We start from the raw sequence: 16,925 nt of genomic DNA, 5'->3' as shown, positions 1-16,925 counted from the left end.
AAAGCAGAAAGGACAGAAGAGCTGAGCTCTGTTTTTCCCCCTCTCATTTTCACTCCATCTCTCTCTCTCCTAATGTGTTTAGCAGCTCTCTCCACCACCGTCTTTCCAGACAGCCTGGAGGCTCTCAGAACCTTCTCTCCATCCGGACCGAAAAGGAGGTGCGAATGAAGAAGGGATAAATAAACTGAGATGATGAGGAAAAAAAGGAATGCGAAGGGTGAGAAAAAAAGAAAGCGAGATATAAAGGAGAGAAGAAAAGAAGACAGAGGAAGCAAGGAGATGGAAGAAAGCGTGGAAGGATGAGAGAGAGAGACAGATGGAAAAGAGGGAGGATAGAGAACTACTGAGAGAGAGAAAGAGAGAGAGAGAGAGAGAGAGAGAGAGACGAAATAATAGGGAAGGAAGAGAGATGGAGAGAAAGAAGGACGGGAAAAGACATGAGAGAAAGATGAGGGGATAAAGAGATTGGGGGAGGAAAACGATAGGGAAAAAAGAGAGGGAGAAGAGATAGAAGGTAGAGGGGGAAAGAAAGTAAGGGAAAGAAGGCCAAAAAAGAAAAAGTGACCTGGGGGGGGAGAGAGAGAGAGAGAGAGAGAGAGAGAGAGAGAGAGTGAGAGATTATAGACTTTATGAGTTGACAAAGATCACCTGTGCAGCATCATCGATAATTCCAAAACACACACACACACACACACACACACACACACACACTGAAATAAACGAACCACAACCATTGCCATATTTCAATTGCATCATGTTTGAACAAAAGAAACACACACACACACACACACACACACACACACACAAAATTGTATTGTATAGTTATTAATAAAATAAAAGCTCCCTCAGGTGGGAGGGTGCCACACACACACACACACACACACACACACACACTTCTACACATCTCCTACACATCCATTAGCTCTCCTCCGCGCCATCTCTTTCTATGCTAATGTGATTTATTGATTTTCTTCTTAAGACTGAGGTACTGAGGTGATCTCTCTCTCTCTCTCTCTCTCTCTCTCTTCTCCACCCTTCCCCAAATCCCCTCCTCCCCCAACACACACTCTTCATTTCAGCTGTGTGTCTGTTAGCATGCCTGCTTTTTCCACAGCACCGCTAAAGGAAACAGCGGAGTAGCACCAATAATCGTGTTTGATGCTAACACTTCTGCTAATTGTGTGAGCCACCGTTGACCGCTTCGCAGACTCTACTCTGTAACCGCTCCCTCACTTTTTTGGGGGTTAGGTCAACCAGCTTCTGAAATAAGCCACAAACATTACACGGCAGCTAAACAAATTAGCGGCACGGCGAGTTAGCGGTCTGAGGACGTAGCTGACGGTCATTTTCATTAAAGAAAAAAAAAAACCCCAGCTCCAGCTCTGACGCCAAGGCTAGCCGCTAATTCTGATTCATACACGACGTTTGCCGATGTCACCCACATAGCTCCGCCCACTTCAAAAACCCTTCTGAGGAAAATCTCTCGAATCGCGGCTAATGCTACGAAGCTAATCTTAGAGAAGGAAATAATAAGTTGACAGGAGATTTAAGAATCGATACGTCTCAAACGTACGCTTTAGGAAATGTTTACGAAGAGATTTAAAAAAAAAAAATGTTTGGAACGATGTTTACGTCTTTAACTGTAACGATATCCGCCGAACAGTAACGCTTAGCGCTAGTAAAGCAGAAGTACAGTGCGTAAGTCTCAACGGTGTGTTTATCTACTCCATCCACGTGTGCTGCTCTAAATCAAGAACATCTGTGGGTGAACCACACACACACACACACACACACACACACACACACACACAGAGCAAGAGGTTGAGTGTCGGCCGAGCTGCCGTGGTTCTGCTCGATCATAATAAAGAGGTTTTCATCGTTTTTTTCTCTTCCTTTCTGCTCCAAGTGTCTCTTTCTTTCCTAAAGCAACTCGGCTTTAATGGGCACAAAAACTGCGGCTCCTAGATAAACTGTTCCATATGGACACTGCCAATGTGGAGAGAGAGACAGAGAGAGAGAGAGAGAGAGCGAGAGAGAGAGAGAGGTTGAGTTCAGGCAGCACGTAGAGACGACTCTATTATGCCGAGGAAAAGAAGGGAGGAGGGAGGAGAGGGAGAGAGAGAGAGACTGATGGCATGTTTTGATCGCTGGTGGTTTTATCCTGGATTACAGCTCCAGAGTTTAAACATGCTCTCTCGCCCTCTCTCTCTCCCTCTATCTCTCTTCTATTCTAGTCCTTCATCTCATTTTCTTTTATTCTTCCCTCTTTCTTTCTCTCTCCATCCGTTTCTCTCTGTCCTTATCTACGCCTCTACCTCTTATTCCGTAATTCTTCTTCTTCCTTCCCCCCTTTCCTTTCCACCTCTCTCTCCCTCTCTGTACCTCTCTCACTCTAACTCTTTCTCGTATTCTTCCCCCTTTCCTTTCCACCTCTCTCTCCCTCTCTGTACCTCTCTCACTCTAACTCTTTCTCGTATTCTTCCCCCTTTCCTTTCCACCTCTCTCTCTCCCTCTCTGTACCTCTCTCACTCTAACTCTTTCTCGTATTCTTCCCCCTTTCCTTTCCACCTCTCTCTCCCTCTCTGTACCTCTCTCACTCTAACTCTTTCTCGTATTCTTCCCCCTTTCCTTTCCACCTCTCTCTCCCTCTCTGTACCTCTCTCACTCTAACTCTTTCTCGTATTCTTCCCCCTTTCCTTTCCACCTCTCTCTCCCTCTCTGTACCTCTCTCACTCTAACTCTTTCTCGTATTCTTCCCCCTTTCCTTTCCATCTCTCTCCCTCCCTCACTGTACCTCTCTCACTCTAATTCTTTCTCGTATTCTTCCCTCTTTCCTTTCCCTCTCTTGCTGTCTGTTTCTCTTTGTCCTTCTCTATCTAGGCTTTTTTAATCACGTCTTTCTTTTTCTCCTTCTCTCTCTCTCTCTCTCTCTCTCTCTCTCATCCCTTCTTTGTTTCTTCCCACTTTCCTTTCACTTGATGTCCCTCTTCTCTCTCTGTCTCTCATCCGATTTATCTTTATCTCTCCATCTATTTCTCTGTCTCGCTTTTTAACACGCCACCTCTCCTTTTTTCAGTCCCTTTTCGTCCCTTTCTTTCTCACTCCCTCGTTCTGTCTTCCTTTCAACGCCTCCATCTGTTTTTCTCATCACGTCTGTCCTCTCCCTCTCTTTCCTGGTCTGTCCCCTTCTTTTCTTTGTCTTGTCTCTCTACCTCTTTTCCTGTCCTTCCATCTCTTTTGATCTCTCTCTCCATTTCGTGCCCTCTCCCCTGACTCACTCGTTTTCTCTCTTCCTCTACGTCTCTCTACCTTTTCGGGTTTATTTTCCACTGTGTGTCCCCGTTTCTGACAATTTTTTTGTTCCCTCCTTTCTTTCTCTCCCTGTCACACACTGTTTTTCTGACACTTTTCCCTTTACTCCCCTCTGGCAGCTTCCACACACACACACACACACACACACACACACACACACACAGGAGAAAGTCATGTCAACACTTTTCTCTCTATTTTTCCTTCTTTCTGAAAGACCTACTGTGGTAGTGTGTGAGTGACTCAGCAGGAGGTGTACAGGTCAAAGGTCACGGGTTTGGAAGGGGTACACACACAAACACACACACACACACACACATACATGTAACAGTCCTGCCAGTGGGTCTGCCTGCTGTTCCTGCATCTAGAACATCAGCTAAAGCAACAGGAAACGCCTGAGGACAGAATTAAACTCCACCCACTTGTGGTCCATAACTGTGGGTGGGGTTTTGTGGTGGGGGCGGGGGGTTGGTTTATGGACAGGATGAGGGGCATTAGTGTATTCTTGAAAGAAGTGCCCCCCATCCCAAACCAACACCCCCCCCCACCACCACCACACCACCATCCCCCTTTCTTACTTTCTTCCTCCTTCGAGTGCCCTGAAGGACGTGCACTTTTAGGGTGTGTGTTTTTGGCTCTGTGTGTGTGTGTGTGTGTGTGTGTGTGTGTGTGTGTGTTTCCATCCTTTCCTCCCGTTAGCCGCGTAGCCACACGGGAAGCCGTTCTTTAAAAGGGCACAATACCAAAAAAGGCGGCCATTAAAACAAACCATGGACTCAGGGGGAAAAACAGATAATCCCCTCCTCTTGCCACACACACACACACACACACACACACACTCTCGTGGAAAGTCCGAGTGGTTTGCTCCCACTACATGACTACACACTCTTTTCGACCTCGGAGAAATGAGTCGAGGGAAGAACAATAAAGTTGAACAACCTCGGCCTCCAGAGGCGTTCGTGAACCGCGGGCGGAAGTATATTTCACTATCTGGCAACCTTCGTCCACAAAATTGGCCCAGTCTGTTACGGGATGTTACGACCGCTTCGTGGGAATTTTTTATTGTTTTTCAAATTTATTTATTTATAGAACACAGAGTACAGAGCTTGCTGCACCCCCTCCCTGCCTCTCTCCTCTTCCCGTATTCCTCTTAGCATTTCAGTGACGCCAAGCACAGCTAGCATTCGTATAACACGGACAGCTCCGTTCACAATAAAAACTTGTTAACTCCTTATTTCAGGAAAATATAAATATGTCTATGTGGAGCGACGTCACGTAGACTGAGGTAACTGAGTTAGCTAGCTAGTTACCACGAACAATACTCGGCACAGCACAGCTAGCGCTCGTCCATATGCTACGTATACTGTATAACCATAAAAAAAAAAATGTCTGACCATAAATAAAGTAAAACAAAGAAATTCTCGCATCCTTAAACGCTGAGAAATCGCTGAGAAAGATTAGCCACGTTACAACCATAAAGCTTTGCTTCTGCATCACCTACCATTACTAGCAAACGTTAACGAGCTAGCTAGCACACTGGAAACGTTAGCCAAAGCAATTTATATGCAAATTTATGCACAAATTCGAGGTATCAAAAGTTGTTTTCTTGCGATCGAGCCTGTGTGCAGCGCCACCTATCTGTGTATAAAAACAAACAAAAAAACCCCCCTAAAAGCTAGTTAGCTAGCTAACATAAATGTCTCCAGCTAGCCCTACATTACATTAACTAGTGGGTTGTAACTATAGAGCTAATCCCGGCGGTGAACATGAGTGTAAAACAGTTTAGTGTATTTTATTTCGAAAAGAAACACGGAGGATCTGCCAGGGATAGTGTGAGGATTTGGCACGTGACATCTCAATGAGATGAAAACGAAAAGTTCTGTGGATTTCAGTCGTTTCAGAGAGATAGAGAGAGAGAGAGAGAGAGAGAGAGAGAGAGAGAAGTGAAGTTTCCATCTAAGTGCTGTTCTTTTGTTTGTTCCTAGCATTTTCTGCTCCAGTGAACATTTTGAAAGGAGCGATATGATATCATCAGCAAAAAAATAAATAATAAAGTGTCCTACACACACCTGCTACGTTCCATGGAAATGCACTTTTACTGAGTGTTTCGACAAGTTTCCACAAGATGATGATAAACCGTAAGTGTAAAGTGTAAAATCACAGTGTAATTTTCACTGTCACTTTGCCTTTACTCTGTCTGTATAAGAGCCTTGCTAGCTGAATTGTTGGCCACAGTAGTTAGCTAGCTCACGTTTGCTGTCTAGCAAACAGCGGCGTAACTATATTGACATGATCGCGTGCGGTTTCCGGGGCTAGTCGCAAACAGCGACGAGATGAGGTACTGAATATAGCTAGATTGAACGTAAGATACTAAATATTGCTAGTTTGTTGATAAGAGACTACATTCAGCTAGACTGAAGATAACAGTACTACATATAGCTAGCTTAAAATAGCCGTACTAAATATAGCTAGCTTAAAATGAGTGAATAAATATAGTTACCTGACTAACTTTATAATGAGGGGCTGCTGTTGGTGTATGATAGCTAAACATAAGGATGACTAGCTAAGGTACTAATTATAGCTAGATGGAACGTAAGATACTAAATATTGCTAGCTTGATTATAAGAAATGAAATATAGCTAGACTGAAGATAACAGTACTAAATACAGCTAGGTTAAAATAAGGTACTAAATAGAGTTACCTGGCTAGCATTATAGTGCGGGGTTGCTGTCGGTGTATGTTAGCTAAACATTAGGATGACTAGCTTATATCGAAATACGATAAGGTAATAATTATAGCCAGCTGGCTAACTTTATAATAAGGGGTTTCCGTTGGGTTTATTAGCTAAATATATGTATGACTAAGCAAATAGTGACATGAGATAAGGTACTAAATATAGCTAGCTTGAACCTACCTGTACTAAACAGAGCTAGCTTGAAGATAACTGTATGAAATATAACTTTAAAGGGTGCTTAAAGTGCCAGATAATTTGAACACATGAATAAATGAAATAAATAAATAGCTAGCATGAAGGTAAGATACTAAATATAGATAGCTGGCCAGGATTACAGTAAAAGATTGCGACTGAAGTAGCTAAGCATAAACAGCGACATAGCTAATTAGCCTCCTGGGAGTTAGTAAGACTTTATAAAATAACGTAAGAAATAAAATAAGCTGTTAATCTGTAAGCATATTATTTAGGTAACTAAACTTAAGCCAGTTAACTCGCTCACTTGTTCGCTCGCTCGCTGGAAAGATGAAGAAATAAGGCCCAAACTCAGATCGAGGAAACAAGTGGATTTCTGTAAACACACATCTCCAGACTACACGAGAAGTTTAATGCAGTCCAGGTTTTTTTTACCTGCAGACGTGAGGAGAACTTCCAAACAGATCCAATCAAAAAAGACGACCTCGTTTCAACAAAACGAGCCCTGCAAGTACACTCGGGTAAACAAAATCACACACGCACACACTCGTACTCTCGCGTATATATACAAACACATACAAACCACATGCACTGCTTTGGAGAGAAATGCTTATTAGCACAGCCTCGGGCTGACAGAGCAGATGGCTGATTAAAGCAGACGCACACACTGCCAACGTTTTAGCCCCGGAATTCATCATCAATAAGCACGGGCCGATGCAAACACACACACTCACACACACGGCTCCACACGCAAGCCAACACACAGCGAGATCAGTCCGCCGAGTCGGTAATCCAAACCTCAGCATGGCGCTCTACATCAGACGCTAGCGGAGGTCGATACCGAGAACTGATATTTCCATGTAGCTCTCCTGTCAATCAATTTCAATTCTGAAGGTCAAGTCAAGTGGATTTTATCGTCTTCTCGTTTATAAACATGTAACAAACCCGAGCTGGAGACCGCTGGACATTTATATTAAGTCCTTTTTTGTGTGTAAAACGATTAAAAATTTAAAATTATTAGATAATTATAGAAAAAGCTCATTTAAAACGCTTCATATATCAAATCCAGTGTTTGTTTGTTTGTTTGTTTATTATCATTCCAAATCTCCAGAATACACAGCATTTCTGCAGCACTACAGCTCTGTCCTTTGGCTCAATTTAACATCTAAAAAAAATGCTGCAACCCAAATACACAGCATGTTTGGTTCACTTCCTGCACCTGATTCAGATTTGATTCAGAGTCAAATCACTTTCTCACTGCAATAAACTTCTGCAGTTGATTCAGAGTTGATTCATAGTCGATTCAGAATCAGACCACTGTCTCACTGCAGTAGACTTCCTTCAGTCAATTCAGAGTTGATTCAGAGCCAAATCGCTTTCTAACTGCAAAGAGGCTTCCTTCAGTCGATTCAGATTTAATTCAGGGTCAATTCAGAGTCAAATCACTTTCTCACTGCAACAGACTTCCTTTGGTCGGTTCAGATTCAGATTTGATTCAGAGTCAAATCACTTTCTCACTGCAATAGGCTTCCTGCAGTTGATTCAGATTCAGAGTCGATTCAGAGACAAATCACTTTCTTACTGCAATAAACTTCTGCAGTCGATTCAGATTTGATTCAGAGTCAAATCAGAGTCAAATCAGTTTCCCACTGCAGTAGACTTCCTTTAGTTGATACAGATTCAGAGTTGATTCAGTCGAATCACTTTGTCACTACAACAAAGTGAGACCAAGACCATTCGGACCTAGACGCCGATTGTTCTGGTCCACATCCAAGTGTGATTGCTGTGTTCTTTGAGTCGGAGAGCACTGAGTATCTCTAAGTCCTGACATTAGCTGGTTTTTAATATGCTAATTAAATGCGTTTATCAGCGCACGCTGAAAAAGAGGCGATGGAGAGGATCTCGAGTGTGAAACGGATAGCTACGGGTCCTGTATCGGCAGACTGATAAGATACTGAAGAGCTCGGGGGTGTGTGTGTGTGTGTGTGTGTGTGTGTGTGTGTGTGTGTGTGTGTGTGTGTGTGTGAGGCTTCACGTAGTGTGTGCAAGCTAACGGAAGGGACGGTGCTGTCACACTTTCACAGATATGTGCTGATATGTCTGTTCATCTCTGGCTCACAGCTGTGCACACGAGTACGCACACAAACACACACAAACACACACACACACACACACAAACACACACACACACACACACACACACACACACACAGGCGCCACATTCTGCCACATGTGCATATGCACCACTGGGGGAGGGTTAAATGAGCCCGGTCCTTCCTCTTGATCCAGGCACACACACACACACACACACACACACACACTATAGCCTTTATTTACTTTTAAAACACTTCCCCCATCCCTTATCTAAACATCACACAGACTCCATCCACAGAGCTTCCCCTGATCCATCCACCCGCTGCTGATGGAGAGAAAGCGCGAGACAACGACAAAAACAAGCATAAGAGAAAATAATGTTAAAAAACATGATTTTTATTAGTAGTAGTATTCCTTTTTTTATTTCACATTCCCGCTCTGTAAAGACGAGGTAGGCAAAAGAAACGTACTTTTGTTAGTTATGCTGAAAAAAACCTTGACTTGATCCGTACTGAACTGAAAAGAGAGAGAAAGAAAGCGTAGAAGAGATATAGAAAAAGAGACAGAGTGTGAGGGAGAGATGGAGACAAAGAAATAGATGTGAAAGGGAGAAAGATGAAAAGATACTGAGAGTGAAAGGAATGAGAGAGCAAGACAGACAGAGAGAGAGAGAGAGAGAGAGAGAGAGAGAGCGATAGAAAAGTAGAAAGCGAGACGATATCAGAGAAGAGAAATAAGAGAAAGAAAAAGACAGACAGGTAGAGACAGACAGATACAGAGAGCGAGAGAGAGAGTGGACATTAGAGTGAGGCAGAGATATCAAGTTAGTTAAGAGTTAGATAGAGAGACAGAATGAAAGAGAGAGACAGACAGGTAAAGTTAGAAAGAGAGATAGAATGAAAGAGAGTGAGGCAGAATGAGAGAGAGACAGACAGGTAGCGTTAGAAAGAAAGACAGAATGAAAGAGCGAGGCAGACAGGTGGAGTTAGAAAGAGAGACAGAATGAAAGAGAGAGTGAGAGAGAATGAAAGAGAGAGTGAGACAGAATGAGAGAGAGACAGACAGGTAGAGTTAGAAAGAGAGACAGAATGAAAGAGAGAGAGAGACAGGTGGAGTTAGAAAGAGAGACAGAATGGAAGAGAGAGTGAGACAGATTGAAAGAGTGAGTGAGACAGAATGAGAGAGAGACAGACAGGTAGAGTTAGAAAGAAAGACAGAATGAAAGTGAGAGACAGATAGGTACAGTTAGAAAGAGAGACAGAATGAGAGAGTGAGAGAATGAGAGACAGACAGGTTGAGTTAGGAAGAGAGACAAAATGAAAGCAAGAGTGAGACAGAATGAGAGAAAGACAGTCAAGTAGAGTTAGAATGAAAGACAGAATGAAAGCGAGAGTGAGACAGAACGAGAGGAAGACAGTCAAGTAGAGTTAGAATGAAAGACAGAATGGAAGCGAGAGTGAGACAGAACAAGAGAAAGACAAATGGTTAGAGTTGAGAGAGAATGAAAGACAGAATGAAAGAGAGATAGATACAGAAGCAGAGATAGAGTTAGACAGAAATAGAGACAGACAGGTAGAAGTAGAAACAGACAGAAATAGAATGAGACAGACAGGTAGACAAAAAGAGAGAGCGATATAGAGAGACTGAATGAAAAAGAGAGACAGGTAGCGTGAGAGAGCAATAAAGTCAGAATGAAAGAAAGGGAGTCAGACAGGCAGAAGTAGCGAGAGAGAGAGAGATAGAGAGAGAGAGATAGAGAGAGAGTTGGAAGGCTGCCAGTGTGTTGAGCGGAGTGAAGGTCAGCTCGTGCTGAGTGAGGACTTCAGCCTGCACCATGAATACACCACTGATCCTCCTCCTCCTCATCATCATCATCATCATCATCATGTCTCTCAGCTCAGAGCTGAATATCTCGCTCTTCACGTCTCTCTCGCACAGTCACTACCACCGAGAGCCACGCCCACCTCACGTACATCACGGCTTTATCACAGTCGTAAATCCACACCGGCCTCAGATACGCTAACTCGCTAACACACTTCTGTTAGCTGTATGATTAGTGCAGACAGCGAACACACTTCTCTTCTATTAAACAGTATTAGTATTAAAATGATTATTTTTTAAAAATCGATTCAAGTCCTAAATCCAAAACATATTCCTCTCAAATGCTAAAACGTTTCCTCAGAAATGCTAACACACTTCCTTACACATGCTAACACGTTTCCTCAGGAATGCTAACACACTTCATCAGAAATGCTAACACACTTCCTCAGACATGCTAACAGGCTTCCTCAGAAATGCTAACACACGTCATCAGAAATGCTAACACACTTCCTCAGAAATGCTAACACACTTCCTCAGAAATGCTAACACGCTTCCTCAGACATGCTAACACACTTCATTAGAAATGCTAACACACTTCATTAAAAATGCTAACACACTTCATTAGAAATGCTAACACACTTCCTCAGACATGCTAACACGTTACCTCAGGAATGCTAACACACTTCCTCAGACATGCTAACAGGTTTCCTCAGGAACGCTAACACACTTCATTAGAAATGCTAACACACTTCCTCAGACATGCTAACACGCTTCCTCAGAAATGCTAACACACTTCATTAGAAATGCTAACACACTTCCTCAGACATGCTAACACGCTTCCTCAGAAATGCTAACACACTTCATTAGAAATGCTAACACACTTCCTCAGACATGCTAACGGGTTCCCTCAGGAACGCTAACACGTTTCCTCAGAAATGCTAACAGGTTTCCTCAGGAACGCTAACACGTTTCCTCCGAAATGCTAACACGCTTCTATTGTACGATTAACACAAATACGTTAAAACGTCCTAAATCCAAACCGGACTCGGATAAGTCCAAACGCCAAAACACTTCTGTGTATTAACACGCTAACATGTTTCTTCAGATATGCTAACACACGCTCCGGTTTGCTAAACGACTGCTGAACGATGCACTGCGACGGCAGCTACGCGAACACTTCGTGAAACACATAACATGTTTATGCCAATCTTTATGCTAAAAATCATCCTTGCGCTGGACCAGAAGTCACGCTAACGTTCTCCTGGTGGCTAAACCGACTTCGGGTCCATTAGCGCTCTGCCAGATAACACGCTAAATAATTAGCACACCCTGACTCTGTGCACATTAACATGCTTCTGTTTGGTGAAAAAGGCTTTTAAACTCTTCACATACAGATGCTAACGCACTTCTTTTCTGCTCCGGAGGGAAGCTTAGACACACACACACACACACACACACAGCAAGAAAGAGAGAGAGGGAAATGGAAAGGAACAGATCTGTCGGAGGTAAAGAGAGAGCGAGGGAACGCAGCGCTCCGAGGGAAGGAAGAAAAAGCAGAAAGCCTAATGAGGGATGAAGCTAGAAGTGTTGAGAGCGGCAGGCTAGCTGCAGGCACGGTAGCGTAATGCAGCAGGGACGCCGCAACATAATATGATGATGAGGAAACACACACACACACACACACACACACGCAACATCCGAGCCACCAGCTGATTTGTATCCTCTCCTGAACATCACACACACACACACACACACACAGAGGGTTAGTGAGCCGCTAAAGGTTTGTGACTTAGCGCAAACAGTTGCTGAGTAACTTCTGAGCAGTCTTTCATTCACACACACACACACACAGACACGCGCACACATAAACACGACGCTAATCACAATGAGAGCTGAGAGAGGAACATCTGTTCCAGCGCAGTAATTCAATAACTCGCTCAAACCAGCCTTTCACGCGCCAACGCACACCGGACGGATTAGCGATCGCGATCGACATCGCAGAAAACAAAAACGCCGTGACGCTTTCACATCGAATTAGCGCTTTGTATTTTACTTTTAAAAACCTAGAAAGTGTGTGTGTGTGAGTGTGTGTGTGTGTAATTTTTTTTTCATAACCACACCGATCTTGCTGGAAAGAAAGGCCTGCCCTACAATACGTGACGTTCTTTCGCATGCGAGCACGTTCGAGAAGTTTAACGGCTAGCGGCGTTTCTTACGAATTCTTCCGTCTGAATCTCTCGCCGCGCCGATACAACATCCGAGCGGAACGAACGTCTGCAGCTGCTATAACACGTTTCGTGGACGTCCAGCAACGTTTATACGTAATGTTTTTCGTTGGCGTACGATACGATTACGAACGTAAAACTCCGCCTCACTTCATGACATCATGCCACCTTGGTGTCGATTATTCCGCTGTACCAGCACGAAACGTACTGTATTTTGCGTACATTTTTAAAAATAATTTTACGACCGTATAATTATAATATTAAAATACAGACATGGTTGCCAGGTATTTTAATTATCCCACCTTTTTAAAAGCGTTTGATTCGGTTTTTTTTCCTTCTTTTTTTTTAGGTTGCCAGGGTTGCCAGGTATTTTAAGGCCCACCTTCTTAATAAGCTTTTTATTCGTTTTTTGATTTATGTTTTAGGTTGCCAGTGGTGTGAAAATTCCATCCGGAATCCTAAAGTTCATGCCTTGTTCCGGAAAAAGACCTGAAGACAAATTTAATAGCGAGGAAACTGAAAAAAAAGAAATGGGGGGTTAATAAGATGATTAGCGCGTTTAGTCCGACTCCAGCTCTCAATTTGGATGTTTGGTGGGCGAGAAGAAAAGAGAAGAGAGGCGAGTCTGTCATCTTTAATTTGAGTCAAAGATCCCAGACAGGAAGCGGGCAGTGGGAAACGGAATGGACGGAGATTCCCGGATTTCCTGGATGCCCATTTCTCCGCCCGTGTCATTTATATTTATCCCATGTGGATGAAGCTTAGGCAGGATGCGAGTCCATTGTGGTGCGACAATAAGAAGATCGAGGCTGCAGGAGACACATTGACTCTGAATGGATGAGCTGAACATCTGGACTGGCGGGGGGTTCGAGAGTGTGTGTGTGTGTGTGTGTGTGTGTGTGTGTGTGTGTGTGTGTGAAAGAGAGTGGGAGAATGTGTATGTGTGTGAACCCCTTGCTGAGCTGCACCCTGCCAGCTGAATTTAAAGCTTTCACGCTGGACGACCTCACATCCCTTCGTTCAAACTCACACACTCGCTTCTCGCTGATCCCTAGCAAGGGCACAGCGATGCCGTTCGGGACGTGGCCGGATTTCTGAGCTCAGATCGTAAAAATTACGAAACAATAGACTATCTCTTCTTGACAATAAAACTTCTTCATGTGAGGAGGAAACACACCACCTTCCTTCCACTCTTAGTGTCTTCACACACACACACACACACACACACACACACACACACACACACACTCAATAGCTCCCTCTCGTTCATTCCTCCATAAACTTTCTTTTACTACAAATGATTTCTTCAAGAAGTTCTTAACAAGCGTTTTCGGTGCCAGCGGTTGGTTGCCAGCAGTGTCAAAAAATCATCCTACTGAGATGTAAAATCTTCTTAGAAAGCTTTGTCAGGAAAAAAAACCCCCAGAAGGCTCATATAATAATATATCTTCTAACCAGTGACACAATCCCCATATTAAACCCTCTTTAGGCTTTAGGTTGCCAGTGATATCAAATTACACCCGGAAACCATGCATTAAGTGTCACGAAATCACTAGTCAAAGCACTATGCCTCCTGAAACCTTATAAGCTTTGTTGTTACATCTAATCAGCCATTAAAAAAAAAAAGATATAAATCTTTTTGTACGCTTTAGGTTGCCAGCGATGTCAAATATCATCTATAAGCAGCAACTGTATTTATGCACCAAGTAAAAATGAATACGCATGACTTTCTGTGTAAGCGCTTATGTATGTGTGTGCGTTAAGCTATATTAAACCAGTGATGCAAACCCACAGCTGAGGTTGCCAGTGATATGAAATAACACCCAGAAGACAATACGTATTGTTAATGCATTTTCTCAGATCTTTTTGAAACAACTTTTAACAGAACTATTAAAACTTTTGTATGATTTAGGTTGCCAGTGTTATAAAAAATTCAGCCTGAAGCAATAACAAGCATCATCTGAAAATTACTACTTAAATCTCGCTTAGAAATAATTTTTATTTTTATTTTTAAAATGTGTTCCTCTATATTTAACCAGTGACAGAAACCTACACAGTTTATGTTGCCAGTGGTATCAAATATAACTCCGAAGAGGCCATGCAAACATTTTCTCTTTTAGAAATATTAACACAAGAGTTTGTAAGATTTAGGTTGCCAGTTGTATTAAACGTCAGTCTGAAGAGGGGATACATTGTAAGCAGCACGCAAAACATAACATAAAATGTACCTTAATCTATAACACATTTATAGCCTACTCAATGACAGAAATCTACGTAGTTCAGGTTGCCAGTTATCAGAAATAACACCCTTAAGAGACTGCAATAAGCCCTGTTAAATCTTTTAAAAATTAGTAACTATATCGACTAATAAAAATGTTGTATTGCTTTAGGTTGCCAGTGGTTTTAAATATCATCCAGAAGGGAAACCCAGTTTGAGACAGCATGACATCATCTGTGAAGACTAATTGTTACAATAATTTAGAAATTAAAATATGGCTCATGTTTACATGTAAGCAATGACAGAATCCTACTATATGAATCCATTGATGTGATTGAGGTTGCCAGAGGCATGAAATATGAGTAGACCAGGTTTAGTAGTCCAAACTAAAAACATTGCACCTACATGGACCTCTTTGTAAGCTTTAGGTTGCCAGTGGAAACAAAAAGCATACAGTTCTAAGCAAAAAATCATTCAACATAAAAAGATAACTTAAGCTATAGACACCCCATCAGTGACAGGAAACATTCTGTATGCGTCAGGTTGCCAGAGATAGCAAACATCACCATGTTTATGCAGAATGTTTAAGCTGAATTAGAAGTACAAGAAACACTCCTTACATCTCAGTGACAGAAACGCTAGAAACTCGTTTGGGTTGCCAGTGACATCAAAATCGTTCGGAAAGAACCCAGCTTTAGGAAATGATCGTAGAAATGAAATCTAAAAACAAAATAATGACCAATATTAATCCAGCGTATAGTATAAATCGGTGCAGCTCCTGTGCAACAAAGGTAAAAACACAGACATATAAATATAAGCTTGCATTTTAAACATTTCTGTATTTCCTAACGCACCAAAATAACGCATGCACGCGCAACATAAACACTGATGTTTCTGATGTTTTTTTTTATATTCCTTTCTTTCCTGGTGCGTTTTGGATGCGCGTGAGCCCGCACTGCGATGTTCCCAAGTTCAACTTAATACAAAAAAAACAACAACACACACACACACACACATTGACCCCCAAATCCTAAAATCCAGACCAACATGTTGCAGGATTGATGATATCGCACTTACGCATTTACCCAAGAAAAAAACCAACAATAACGCAAAAACGCATCAGGCTCGCGCTGGACACAGAAACTCACCGTGTTGTCGCTCTGCCGCTCCGTTAAAGCGAAGCCTCATCCACTCTCTCTCTCTCTCTGTCTCTCTCTCTCTGTCTCTCTCTCTCACACACACACTCACACTCACACACGATCCAAAGCTGGAGTTCCCTCTCGCGAGCAGATCCGTTCCGTAATCGTAGCGGTGCGCGTGCGAGTCCCCGTGGGTTTAGTTCACTCACGCGCTCGTTGTCCTCATCCTCGCGCAGAACAGCAAAAAAAACATTTAACCGCACGCTCTCCGATCTCCGCAACAACAACAACAACAACAAAAGCGGAGAGTCCGTTCACGTTCACACTGACTGCCGTTTACTCTGCTCCGTCTCTGCTCTCCGTAGCTCGCGCTCGATCTGAGGGAGGGGATAACGCGCGCGCGCGCACACACGCACGCACACACACACACACACACACACACATATACACGCAGACGAAGGAACACGCGCACACTGATCCGCGAGCGCCCGCCCCGCAGCACCTCCTCTTCGCCTCAGCACATTAAATCACCGAGAGAGAAACAAAGGCGCGCGCGGCGGCGCACCGGTGAAACGGAAACGCGTCTCCGCCCATAATGGACCCCCGTGAACACCCCGAACACCACGTGACACCGGGGTTAAGCCTGGGTTTGGGAGGTGCGCGAGCTTGACTTCTGTACTGTTTCATGTTTGTTTATTAAGATGGACATTTTCAAGTTTTTAATTGGAAAAACGACAATTCTGTCTCTCTCTCTGTATCTGTCTCTCTCTCTGTTAGACTGTCTCTCTCACTCTGTCTCACTGTGAGTCTCTCTCTCTGTTAGACTGTCTCTCTCACTGTGTGTCTCTCTCTGTGTCTCACTGTTAGATTGTCTCTCTCACTCTGTCTCACTGTGTGTGTCTCTCTCTGTGTCTCACTGTTAGACTGTCTCTCTCACCCTGTCTCACTGTGTGTGTCTCTCTGTGTCTCAATGTTAGATTGTCTCTCTCACTCTGTCTCACTGTGTGTGTCTCTCTCTCTGTCTGTTAGACTGTCTCTCTCACTGTCTCACTGTGTGTGCCTCTCTCTGTGTCTCACTGTTAGATTGTCTCTCACTCTGTCTCACTGTGTGTCTCTCTCTGTGTCTCACTGTTAGACTGTCTCTCTCACTCTGTCTCACTGTGTGTCTCTCTGTGTCTCACTGTTAGATTGTC

The 16,925-nt window shown here is 43.3% G+C and overlaps 1 protein-coding gene and 1 long non-coding RNA gene across 3 annotated transcripts in view; one reads left to right on the top strand and one right to left on the bottom strand.

The window, feature by feature from the left end:
• LOC128599336 (uncharacterized) overlaps window positions 1-720 on the top strand; it is a 2,573-nt gene extending 1,853 nt beyond the window's left edge. Inside the window, exon 2 of the long non-coding RNA XR_008384383.1 lies at window positions 83-720. This is a non-coding gene — a long non-coding RNA (uncharacterized LOC128599336). The remainder of the gene's footprint in view (window positions 1-82) is intronic.
• The window catches only part of sema4c (sema domain, immunoglobulin domain (Ig), transmembrane domain (TM) and short cytoplasmic domain, (semaphorin) 4C), an 81,196-nt gene extending 64,893 nt beyond the window's left edge, over window positions 1-16,303 (bottom strand). The window contains exon 1 of one of the 2 annotated variants that reach the window (XM_053610858.1): window positions 15,742-16,303. The gene's annotated coding sequence lies outside the window, so the exon portion shown is untranslated. The remainder of the gene's footprint in view (window positions 1-15,741) is intronic. The other variant, XM_053610856.1, reaches the window with a different exon arrangement.
• Window positions 16,304-16,925: the final 622 nt, after the last annotated feature.

This window comes from Ictalurus furcatus, chromosome 22 (assembly GCF_023375685.1).
Source record: "Ictalurus furcatus strain D&B chromosome 22, Billie_1.0, whole genome shotgun sequence".
NCBI classification, from domain to species: Eukaryota; Metazoa; Chordata; class Actinopteri; order Siluriformes; family Ictaluridae; genus Ictalurus; species Ictalurus furcatus.
This window is presented reverse-complemented; position numbering and strand designations above follow the sequence as displayed.